General features: G+C 40.2%; 3 non-coding genes across 3 annotated transcripts; all 3 read right to left on the reverse strand.

The window, feature by feature from the left end:
- Positions 1-224: 224 nt before the first annotated feature.
- TRNAA-AGC (transfer RNA alanine (anticodon AGC)) lies at positions 225-297 on the reverse strand. Its single transcript has one exon. It is a non-coding gene; the product is annotated as a tRNA-Ala (tRNA).
- Positions 298-1,689: 1,392 nt separating this feature from the next.
- TRNAK-CUU (transfer RNA lysine (anticodon CUU)) lies at positions 1,690-1,762 on the reverse strand. The gene has a single exon. It is a non-coding gene; the product is annotated as a tRNA-Lys (tRNA).
- A 2,699-nt stretch (positions 1,763-4,461) lies between these two features.
- TRNAA-AGC (transfer RNA alanine (anticodon AGC)) lies at positions 4,462-4,534 on the reverse strand. Its single transcript has one exon. It is a non-coding gene; the product is annotated as a tRNA-Ala (tRNA).
- Positions 4,535-13,176: the final 8,642 nt, after the last annotated feature.

Genomic DNA, 13,176 nt, shown 5'->3' on the forward strand with positions numbered 1-13,176 from the left:
AAATAAGAGAAAATTAAAATGGAAGTTGTGAGAACTTCATTTTGAGATTGCATAAGAATTCAAATTCCTCTCACATGCTAAAGAATACCTGAACCCTTTTGATTAAACCACTTTAGTTGTTATAATGAGACCATATTTGAAAGCCATCTGTGATTTTTCTGTTCTTACTCTGCAATGACCTTGGCAATGACAAGTTAAAAATAAAATGTATGCAAATTTTATAATGGAGAATGCGGGCATCGATCCCGCTACCTCTCGCATGCTAAGCGAGCGCTCTACCATTTGAGCTAATTCCCCTGTGTGTTTAATCTGCATAACATGAAAAAAGTAACCTTACTGCCTTCCACACTTTATTTGAAGTCCAATTGCCCATAACAGTGTTAAGTTCACTCCTAATTTATGCCTTACCTCCACTTATGGGATGTTTTACAGTTCAGGTTGGCCTGTTTACTACTCGAATATGAGTGATATTGCGGTGTGTTCATCTAAACTCATACCCAAGCTAATCTTGAAGTTAAATTTCCCACCAATGAGAAACCAAGGGAGATACCATTTCTGATAGTTATTGCATGTCTAATGCAAGAATATTCACCAGATTATGAGAGTCAATGCAATAATCCAGCAAAAATTACTCATTTTCGCCCAACATGGGGCTCGAACTCACGACCCTGAGATTAAGGGTCTCAAGCTCTACCTACTAAGCTAGCCGGGCTCCCACTTCAAGATGGTATGCAGACTAATCATTTTTTATGAAGGAAAGCAATTCCTGTACAATTTTTGGGAGTTATTGCAGGTCTAATGCAAGATTAATCTCCATATTATGAGAGTCAACGCAATATTCAAGCAAAAATTACTTGTTTTCGCCCAACATGGGGCTCGAACCCACGACCCTGAGATTAAGAGTGTCATGCTCTACCGACTGAGCTAGCCGGGCTCCTTCAATAAGACAGTATGCAGACCAATCCCTTTTTGTGAAGAAAATCAAATCCTGGATATTCCTCTACTCTTGTTTTGCAAGGAAAGGCAGATTTATACATCCTTCAGAGGACAGAGTGTCAAAAAAAATAAGAGAAAATGAAAACGGAAGTTGTGAGAACTTCATTTTGAGATTGCATAAGAATTCAAATTCCTCTCACATGCTAAAGAATACCTGAACCCTTTTGATTAAACCACTTTAGTTGTTATAATGAGACCATATTTGAAAGCCATCTGTGATTTTTCTGTTCTTACTCTGCAATGACCTTGGCAATGACAAGTTAAAAATAAAATGTATGCAAATTTTATAATGGAGAATGCGGGCATCGATCCCGCTACCTCTCGCATGCTAAGCGACTGCTCTACCATTTGAGCTAATTCCCCTGTGTGTTTAATCTGCATAACATGAAAAAAGTAACCTTACTGCCTTCCACACTTTATTTGAAGTCCAATTGCCCATAACAGTGTTCAGTTCACTCCTAACTTATGCCTTACCTCCACTTATGGGATGTTTTACAGTTCAGTTTGGCCTGTTTACTACTCGAATATGAGTGATATTGTGGTGTGTTCATCTAGACTCATACCCTACCTAATCTTGAAGTTAAATTTCCCACCAATGAGAAACCAAGGGAGATACCATTTTTGATAGTTATTGCATGTCTAATGCAAGAATAATCACCAGATTATGAGAGTCCAGCAAAAATTACTCATTTTCGCCCAACGTGGGGATCGAACCCACGACCCTGAGATTAAGAGTCTCATGCTCTACCGACTGAGCTAGCCGGGCTCCCACTTCAAGATGGTATGCAGACTAATCATTTTTTATGAAGGAAATCCATTCCTGGACAATTTTTGGGAGTTTTTGCATGTCTAATGCAAGATTAATCTCCATATTATGAGAGTCAATGCAATATTCAGGCAAAAATTACTCGTTTTGGCCCAACGTGGGGCTCGAACCCACGACCCTGAGATTAAGAGTTTCATGCTCTACCGACTGAGCTAGCCGGGTTCCCTCCTTAAGACAGTATGCAGACCAATCCCTTTTTGTGAAGAAAATCAAATCCTGGATATTCCTCTACTCTTGTTTTGCAAGGAAAGCCAGATTTATACATCCTTCAGAGGACAGAGTGTCAAAAAAAATAAGAGAAAATGAAAATGGAAGTTGTGAGAACTTCATTTTGAGATTGCATAAGAATTCAAATTCCTCTCACATGCTAAAGAATACCTGAACCCTTTTGATTAAACCACTTTAGTTGTTATAATGAGACCATATTTGAAAGCCATCTGTGATTTTTCTGTTCTTACTCTGCAATGACCTTGACAATGACAAGTTAAAAATAAAATGTATGCAAATTTTATAATGGAGAATGCGGGCATCGATCCCGCTACCTCTCCCATGCTAAGCGAGCGCTCTACCATTTGAGCTAATTCCCCTGTGTGTTTAATCTGCATAACATGAAAAAAGTAACCTTACTGCCTTCCACACTTTATTCGAAGTCCAATTGCCCATAACAGTGTATAAATTCACTCCTAACTTATGCCTTACCTCCACTTATGGGATGTTTTACAGTTCAGGTTGGCCTGTTTACTACTCGAATATGAGTGATATTGTGGTGTGTTCATCTAGACTCATACCCTAGCTAATCTTGAAGTTAAATTTCCCACCAATGAGAAACCAAGGGAGATATCATTTTTGATAGTTATTGCATGTCTAATGCAAGAATATTCACCAGATTATGAGAGTCAATGCAATAATCCAGCAAAAATTACTCATTTTCGCCCAACGTGGGGCTCGAACTCACGACCCTGCGATTAAGAGTCTCATGCTCTACCGACTGAGCTAGCTGGGCTCCCACTTCAAGATGGTATGCAGACTAATCATTTTTTATGAAGGAAATCCATTTCTGGACAATTTATGGGAGTTATTGCATGTCTAATGCAAGATTAATCTCCATATTATGAGAGTCAATGAAATATTCAGGCAAAAATTACTCTTTTTCGCCCAACGTGGGGCTCGAACCCACGACCCTGAGCTTAAGAGTCTCATGCTCTACCGACTGAGCTTGACGGGGTCCCTCCTTAAGACAGTATGCAGACCAATCACTTTTTGTGAAGAAAATCAAATCCTGGATATTCCTCTACTCTTGTTTTGCAAGGAAAGCCAGATTTATACATCCTTTAGGGGACAGAGTGTCAAATAAAATAAGAGAAAATGAAAATGGAAGTTGTGAGAACTTCATGTTGAGATTGCATAAGAATTCAAATTCCTCTCACGTGCTAAAGAATACCTGAACCCTTTTGATTAAACCACTTTAGTTGTTATAATGAGACCATATTTGAAAGCCATCTGTGATTTTTCTGTTCTTACTCTGCAATGACCTTGGCAATGACAAGTTAAAAATAAAATGTATGCCAATTTTATAATGCAGAATGCGGGCATCGATCCCGCTACCTCCCGCATGCTAAGCGAGCGCTCTACCATTTGAGCTGATTCCCCTGCGTGTTTAATCTGCATAACATGAAAAAAGTAACCTTACTGCCTTCCACACTTTATTTGAAATCCAATTGCCCATAAGAGTGTTAAGTTCACTCCTAATTTATGCCTTACCTCCACTTATGGGATGTTTTACAGTTCAGGTTGGCCTGTTTACTACTCGAATATGAGTGATATTGCGGTGTGTTCATCTAGACTCATACCCTACCTAATCTTGAAGTTAAATTTCCCACCAATGAGAAACCAAGGGAGATACCATTTTTGATAGTTATTGCATGTCTAATGCAAGAATATTCACCAGATTATGAGAGTCAATGCAATAATCCAGCAAAAATTACTCATTTTCGCCCAACGTGGGGCTCGAACCCACGACCCTGAGATTAAGAGTCTCATGTTCAACCGACTGAGCTAGCCGGGCTCCCACTTCAAGATGGTATGCAGACTAATCATTTTTTATGAAGGAAATCCATTCCTGGACAATTTTTGGGAGTTATTGCATGTCTAATGCAAGATTAATCTCCATATTATGAGAGTCAATGCAATATTCAGGCAAAAATTCCTCGTTTTCGCCCAACGTGGGGCTCGAACCCACGACCCTGAGATTAAGAGTCTCATGCTCTACCGACTGAGCTAGCCGGGTTCCCTCCTTAAGACAGTATGCAAACCAATCCCTTTTTGTGAAGAAAATCAAATCCTGGATGTTCCTCTACTCTTGTTTTGCAAGGAAAGGCAGATTTATACATCCTTCAGAGGACAGAGTGTCAAAAAAAATAAGAGAAAATGAAAATGGAAGTTGTGAGAACTTCATTTTGAGATTGCATAAGAATTCAAATTCCTCTCACATGCTAAAGAATACCTGAACCCTTTTGATTAAACCACTTTAGTTGTTATAATGAGACCATATTTGAAAGCCATCTGTGATTTTTCTGTTCTTACTCTGCAATGACCTTGGCAATGACAAGTTAAAAATAAAATGTATGCAAATTTTATAATGGAGAATGCGGGCATCGATCCCGCTACCTCTCGCATGCTAAGCGAGCGCTCTACCATTTGAGCTAATTCCCCTGTGTGCTTAATCTGCATAACATGAATAAAGTAACCTTACTGCCTTCCACACTTTATTTGAAGTCCAATTGCCCATAACAGTGTTAAGTTCACTCCTAACTTATGCCTTACCTCCACTTATGGGATGTTTTACAGTTCAGGTTGGCCTGTTTACTACTCGAATATGAGTGATATTGCGGTGTGTTCATCTAGACTCATACCCTAGCTAATCTTGAAGTTAAATTTCCCACCAATGAGAAACCAAGGGAGATACCATTTTTGATAGTTATTGCATGTCTAATGCAAGAATAATCACCAGATTATGAGAGTCAATGCAATAATCCAGCAAAAATTACTCATTTTCGCCCAACGTGGCGCTCGAACCCACGACCCTGAGCTTAAGAGTCTCATGCTCTACCGACTAAGCTTGCCGGGGTCCCTCCTTAAGCCAGTATGCAGACCAATCACTTTTTGTGAAGAAAATCAAATCCTGGATATTCCTCTACTCTTGTTTTGCAAGGAAAGCCAGATTTATACATCCTTCAGAGGACAGAGTGTCAAAAAAAATAAGAGAAAATGAAAATGGAAGTTGTGAGAACTTCATGTTAAGATTGCATAAGAATTCAAATTCCTCTCACGTGCTAAAGAATACCTGAACCCTTTTGATTAAACCACTTTAGTTGTTATAATGAGACCATATTTGAAAGCCATCTGTGATTTTTCTGTTCTTACTCTGCAATGACCTTGGCAATGACAAGTTAAAAATAAAATGTATGCAAATTTTATAATGGAGAATGCGGGCATCGATCCTGCTACCTCTGGCATGCTAAGCGAGCGCTCTACCATTTGAGCTAATTCCCCTGTGTGTTTAATCTGCATAACATGAAAAAAGTAACCTTACTGCCTTCCACACTTTATTTGAAGTCCAATTGCCCATAACAGTGTATAAATTCACTCCTAATTTATGCCTTACCTCCACTTATGGGATGTTTTACAGTTCAGGTTGGCCTGTTTACTACTCGAATATGAGTGATATTGTGGTGTGTTCATCTAGACTCATACCCTAGCTAATCTTGAAGTTAAATTTCCCACCAATGAGAAACCAAGGGAGATATCATTTTTGATATTTATTGCATGTCTAATGCAAGAATATTCACCAGATTATGAGAGTCAATGCAATAATCCAGCAAAAATTACTCATTTTCGCCCAACGTGGGGCTCGAACTCACGACCCTGAGATTAAGAGTCTCATGCTCTACCGACTGAGCTAGCCGGGCTCCCACTTCAAGATGGTATGCAGACTAATCATTTTTTATGAAGGAAATCCATTTCTGGACAATTTATGGGAGTTATTGCATGTCTAATGCAAGATTAATCTCCATATTATGAGAGTCAATGAAATATTCAGGCAAAAATTACTCTTTTTCGCCCAACGTGGGGCTCGAACCCACGACCCTGAGCTTAAGAGTCTCATGCTCTACCGACTGAGCTTGCCGGGGTCCCTCCTTAAGACAGTATGCAGACCAATCACTTTTTGTGAAGAAAATCAAATCCTGGATATTCCTCTACTCTTGTTTTGCAAGGAAAGCCAGATTTATACATCCTTTAGGGGACAGAGTGTCAAATAAAATAAGAGAAAATGAAAATGGAAGTTGTGAGAACTTCATGTTGAGATTGCATAAGAATTCAAATTCCTCTCACGTGCTAAAGAATACCTGAACCCTTTTGATTAAACCACTTTAGTTGTTATAATGAGACCATATTTGAAAGCCATCTGTGATTTTTCTGTTCTTACTCTGCAATGACCTTGGCAATGACAAGTTAAAAATAAAATGTATGCCAATTTTATAATGCAGAATGCGGGCATCGATCCCGCTACCTCTCGCATGCTAAGCGAGCGCTCTACCATTTGAGCTGATTCCCCTGTGTGTTTAATCTGCATAACATGAAAAAAGTAACCTTACTGCCTTCCACACTTTATTTGAAATCCAATTGCCCATAAGAGTGTTAAGTTCACTCCTAATTTATGCCTTACCTCCACTTATGGGATGTTTTACAGTTCAGGTTGGCCTGTTTACTACTCGAATATGAGTGATATTGCGGTGTGTTCATCTAGACTCATACCCTACCTAATCTTGAAGTTAAATTTCCCACCAATGAGAAACCAAGGGAGATACCATTTTTGATAGTTATTGCATGTCTAATGCAAGAATATTCACCAGATTATGAGAGTCAATGCAATAATCCAGCAAAAATTACTCATTTTCGCCCAACGTGGGGCTCGAACCCACGACCCTGAGATTAAGAGGCTCTTGTTCAACCGACTGAGCTAGCCGGGCTCTCACTTCAAGATGGTATGCAGACTAATCATTTTTTATGAAGGAAATCCATTCCTGGACAATTTTTGGGAGTTATTGCATGTCTAATGCAAGATTAATCTCCATATTATGAGAGTCAATGCAATATTCAGGCAAAAATTCCTCGTTTTCGCCCAACGTGGGGCTCGAACCCACGACCCTGAGATTAAGAGTCTCATGCTCTACCGACTGAGCTAGCCGGGTTCCCTCCTTAAGACAGTATGCAGACCAATCCCTTTTTGTGAAGAAAATCAAATCCTGGATGTTCCTCTACTCTTGTTTTGCAAGGAAAGGCAGATTTATACATCCTTCAGAGGACAGAGTGTCAAAAAAAATAAGAGAAAATGAAAATGGAAGTTGTGAGAACTTCATTTTGAGATTGCATAAGAATTCAAATTCCTCTCACATGCTAAAGAATACCTGAACCCTTTTGATTAAACCACTTTAGTTGTTATAATGAGACCATATTTGAAAGCCATCTGTGATTTTTCTGTTCTTACTCTGCAATGACCTTGGCAATGACAAGTTAAAAATAAAATGTATGCAAATTTTATAATGGAGAATGCGGGCATCGATCCTGCTACCTCTCGCATGCTAAGCGAGCGCTCTACCATTTGAGCTAATTCCCCTGTGTGCTTAATCTGCATAACATGAATAAAGTAACCTTACTGCCTTCCACACTTTATTTGAAGTCCAATTGCCCATAACAGTGTTAAGTTCACTCCTAACTTATGCCTTACCTCCACTTATGGGATGTTTTACAGTTCAGGTTGGCCTGTTTACTACTCGAATATGAGTGATATTGCGGTGTGTTCATCTAGACTCATACCCTAGCTAATCTTGAAGTTAAATTTCCCACCAATGAGAAACCAAGGGAGATACCATTTTTGATAGTTATTGCATGTCTAATGCAAGAATAATCACCAGATTATGAGAGTCAATGCAATAATCCAGCAAAAATTACTCATTTTCGCCCAACGTGGGGCTCGAACCCACGACCCTGAGCTTAAGAGTCTCATGCTCTACCGACTAAGCTTGCCGGGGTCCCTCCTTAAGACAGTATGCAGACCAATCACTTTTTGTGAAGAAAATCAAATCCTGGATATTCCTCTACTCTTGTTTTGCAAGGAAAGCCAGATTTATACATCCTTTAGGGGACAGAGTGTTAAATAAAATAAGAGAAAATGAAAATGGAAGTTGTGAGAACTTCATTTTAAGATTGCATAAGAATTCAAATTCCTCTCACGTGCTAAAGAATACCTGAACCCTTTTGATTAAACCACTTTAGTTGTTATAATGAGACCATATTTGAAAGCCATCTGTGATTTTTCTGTTCTTACTCTGCAATGACCTTGGCAATGACAAGTTAAAAATAAAATGTATGCAAATTTTATAATGGAGAATGCGGGCATCGATCCTGCGACCTCTGGCGTGCTAAGCGAGCGCTCTACCATTTGAGCTAATTCCCCTGTGTGTTTAATCTGCATAACATGAAAAAAGTAACCTTACTGCCTTCCACACTTTATTTGAAGTCCAATTGCCCATAAGAGTGTTAAATTCACTCCTAACTTATGCCTTACCTCCATTTATGGGATGTTTTACAGTTCAGGTTGGCCTGTTTACTACTCGAATATGAGTGATATTGCAGTGTGTTCATCTAGACTCATACCATACCTAATCTTGAAGTTAAATTTCCCACCAATGAGAAACCAAGGGAGATACAATTTTTGATAGTTATTGCATGTCTAATGCAAGAATATTCACCAGATTATGAGAGTCAATGCAATAATCCAGCAAAAATTACTCATTTTCGCCCAACGTGGGGCTCAAACCCACGACCCTGAGATTAAGAGTCTCATGCTCTACCGACTGAGATAGCCGGGCTCCCACTTCAAGATGGTATGCAGACTAATCATTTTTTATGAAGGAAATCCATTCCTGGACAATTTTTGGGAGTTATTGCAGGTCTAATGCAAGATTAATCCCCATATTATGAGAGTCAATGTAATATTCAGGCAAAAATTACTCGTTTTCGCCCAACTTGGGGCTCGAACCCATGACCCTGAGATTAAGAGTCTCATGCTCTACCGACTGAGCTAGCCGGGCTCCCTCCTTAAGACAGTATTGTCGTGTAGTTCCTAGTTTCCCACTAGGCCCTGCGCATTGGAATAACATAAACAGTAGTATCGACGTGGAACTGCGGATATTCCAGGCCTCCACTGACTATGCTAAACTTAATTGGGTTGTGTTACCAACTAGCTCAGAGGTCACTGGAAACTTTCTTCTCTGCATAGGGAGTGATCAGCTTCCTTGGCACAGACAAGAAGGGATTCAGTTTTCCAACAACCGTGCAACATGACAACTTTGCTCCTCAGATCAAGAGTCGATCTCTAGGGTCGTGTGAAACAATAGACATGTATTTCACTCAGTCAGTCTAGTGCAGTTTACTTTCACGAGATGTAGAGAATAGAGAGACGGGCGTTTATCAATAAAGGGTTAACATTTATTGAACAGTCTTTCTTCTCGTACAAGAGAAATGTATTGCCACAATTGCAATAACTGTTATTATAAAAAGTACATACAGTAAGATAAGTATTGCGAAATAGAACTGTAAAAGCATTGATATGGTTTCTTAGCCATACAATGGTTTAAAAGTAATAAAACATATATACAGTCATATATACATTAGGCTAACATACTCAACTGGTGCTTCTAACTAAGCCTACCCCAGTGTGCCTGACCTAAGCCTAACACGTGAAAGGGGAGCAAGTAAGTAGCTTAAGTTAAGTTGGTTTTGCCAAGGTTTGTTTCAAGAATTCTCGTCTAAGGGTTTAGTCAACACCATACCTCTGAATAGAATGATGGAGGATCCTTCAGGGGTCTCTCTCGATATCCCAGTCACCCGCGAGGGTAAACCGGAAGCGCCGGGACTGGATTTCTCTGCACGAGAAATGCAGCGGCTTCTCTCAGCGCGTCGAGGAAGGAGGGGTGAGAGCGTCCGCGGGCAGCTGGAATCGGCTGGATGTCTTCGCAGAGGACGGCTGCTCGGCTCCTCAAGCGTACTGTACCATAGTTCGCGCTGTAGCGGCGATAATGGTAATCAGCAGCTTCACCACCACAGGATAGCAGGCTGCAGCGACAGAGTGCTAGTTTTTACCAACACAGGGTCATGCAGGCAGCTGGCATCAGCAACAGGCAACGAACTCACAGCTCGTATCTCTCTCATTGCTTAAGGCAACGTTGGTAATATTTATACCTGACAGGTGCCGGGTTTGACGCAAGTTTGCTGGACATAAGACGTCAATTAAAGATGTCACTAGGAAGTGACAGTTATCAGTTGCTCATTAGAGTTCCATTACTAATCAAAACATAGCAAGCGGGGATTTCCAGGTTTGCTAAGTTTTTATCTTGTTGAAGAACTCGGAGTGTTATCTAGGAATATCAGATAGTGACTGCTGCTCTGTCATTGCACTAATTGGTCACAAAGGAAGTAGCAGAGAGTCATGCTGGAATGTGGCTCTGTTCGTGTGAGGCCAGAGATGACTTTCCAGAAAATCGCACTTGAACGGTTATGCCAATATAGGGAATAGATGGATTTATAGCCGAATAGGGGCATAAGGTCACAGTATCGATCAGGAACCTAGATAAGCACGCAACACCCACTCCACGTTTTCATGTCCATCAAAATTACTAAAACTAAAGCAATTAGATGTATGTGTAACATTGCCCACCCCAAAATACATAAATGCATTCGAAATAGGCGTACTTGTAATACATGGAATTTTAGGTACTGTACGTTTTTCAAAGCATAGTAATCATTCAAAAATTATTGCATATGAAATCAATGAACGATTATGCAAAAGGAATTACACATGAAGTATATCTGACAGAAGAAATGCGAGATAAATCATCACATAAAAATGCATTTGTAATAACATGTGTGCTAGAGGCTGGTGTTATGTTGTTATGTCTCTAGATGTGTTTTGAAATAGAAGTGTGAAGCTTCTGTTCTCTAAGAATAGTTTTTACGTTAAGCAAAGAATTGTTCGTGCCAAAAAGAGAGGGTCAATATATTTTTTTTTTTTTAAATTGTCCAATTCAAAGAAAATAGATTTCCAAAGCTCCTGGCAGTTTTTGTTGATCAAAACTGAAGGCCGAATTCAGAGTTCATGGGAACGCTGTGTGTCGGAAAGCTTCTCAAAAGTTATTGTTTCTCTATGGGTGAGAACATCGTATCAGACAGGCTCGCAAAGAATTGGTCTACAAAATCAGGTGATAGTTCAACCAAATTAGATAGCGCTGTAACTTGGCAGGTGTGAGAATGATTGCTGTCATCGAAGGCAGGACCAGCAATGCTCACAGAACGTTGTACCTGGATGATGTTGCTTTTGTCACTCGCTCCACTGTTACCACTTGGCTGTAGTACAGGAGTCTCCACGAATGCCGACATCAGGATTGGTAGCCGCTGGGGACAACACAATGCGTGAGCCGTTATTGGACTGAGCAAAGTATCGACGTCCATTGGTACTGCTGATGGAAGTGAAAGACAGATGTCCAACACGCATTCATCGCCGCAAAGCATACACCGTAGCACAGGTAAAATGCAATTTTGCCATATCGGTCTGAATGAAAGGAACCAGGTCATGTTTAGATCTCTCAGCCTGGCCAATCCGAGGACATTAGTTATCCTGTCCCTGTAGCGCATTGCTAGGATTGTCTCTTCCATTCCCATGGGAGCTATGTCTGAGCCGAGGCTTGCCATAACGTAGCAGAAGGGTCAAAAATAGAATCCCTGCAACGAGTCCCAAAAATAGTGGAATGCCGCCAAAAATGGAGTGCACAAAATTAGGAAAGATTCCCAAAATTGCCTGGAAGGGTGTTAGCAGTCCCGTAAAGACTGTCTTAAATATGCCTGGGATGCTTGTTGCACTAGACATGTTAAGGAGTTGGCTGAACATTTCTACGAAATGCACGGGGCAATTTGTTGATAAAAGGTCATGGACTTCAGTAGCCGTCCTTGCGACTAGAAGATCATACGTCTCTTTAGATGACGTTATAGGCACTGTTGTCTGTAAAAGCACAGATTTCATTTTGCTTAATGTATCAATTCATATAGAATAGAGATTCAGACGAGGCCAGAGGGGAGTCGCTATGTCTGGAGGCCCGCTCGGGAACAATGCTTGCATACAACATTTGACCATGGACGTTACTTGTACTAGATAACTTTTTCCGGGCACGAGGCCACAACACCTGTGATCCGTTCTAAGAATGTAACTCCCGTTTGCGAGTTGCATAAAGAAGGGCTCTATCTGAGTTGCAGGTGTGACTAGCTGGTGGCATGAAAGGTTGTTTGAATTTCCATCACATGCTCCGTGTAAATTAATACCCTGACACAAAAGTATACCGCTTAGTGAATGTTTACAGTTATTACCACTAAGAAATACATTTTTGTCGCTGTCACTATAGCAAGAATGAGTGTATGGTAATTTCCATTCGGATTTTACATATCCCTTACCCAATTGTTCATATTGGCCAGCAGGTATGTACTCAAGGCACTTTTTAAATCGGAAAGTTGTTATCGGAATTGTGATAATTCCGTGTATTATCCATTCAATGACAGGACTCTCTGACATTGTCAATGGTAATCTCTCGAGTTTCTCGATGCTCAGGATTGTATAGTCTGCTCCTTTCTGTGCCAAACTGATCTGTTTATCAGTAAGGTTAAAACTGGAAAACAATGACGTCGTGTTGATTAAACGCCAAGGCACATAGCCTGAACGAAGATTTTGCAGCGTCCAGCCTAATTCTATAATAGAGCGTAATTGAGATTGGCCATGTTGTAACATTAGCAAATCTCTGTCTATCACATCAAAGGCAAAGGATACAATATTGTCCAAAGAATATATTCTGGAAGACAGAGTCATTAACCCATTGTCTACCACAGAAAGTGATTTCTCCAAATTAATACGATCAATTTCTCGTATTTTTTCAGCAGTTTCAATTTGCTTTACTTTCCAAGCCTCGTTGTAAGCAGCATAGATACTGGTCGCTATGAAACGCTTTTGACGCTGTTTGCGTGGTCCAAGAATGAAGTCGCGCAAATCAGCACCATCTTTTAGCAAAGACAAGTGTTGCTTAATTTCAGCCAGTGTGGATGTAGTTAGCCATTCTAGGCAGAGTTTCCCTACACTGTATGTTGTTATAATCCCTGGATGTTGTCTCTGGGAGTATCTAGGGTCTAATCTGGTCATTTTTAACCCCTGTGTTTTATTCAGGAACCTATCTTGACAGCTATTTGTGTCTGTA

Source organism: Lissotriton vulgaris, chromosome 1_1, assembly GCF_964263255.1.
Source record: "Lissotriton vulgaris chromosome 1_1, aLisVul1.2, whole genome shotgun sequence".
Lineage (NCBI taxonomy): Eukaryota > Metazoa > Chordata > Amphibia > Caudata > Salamandridae > Lissotriton > Lissotriton vulgaris.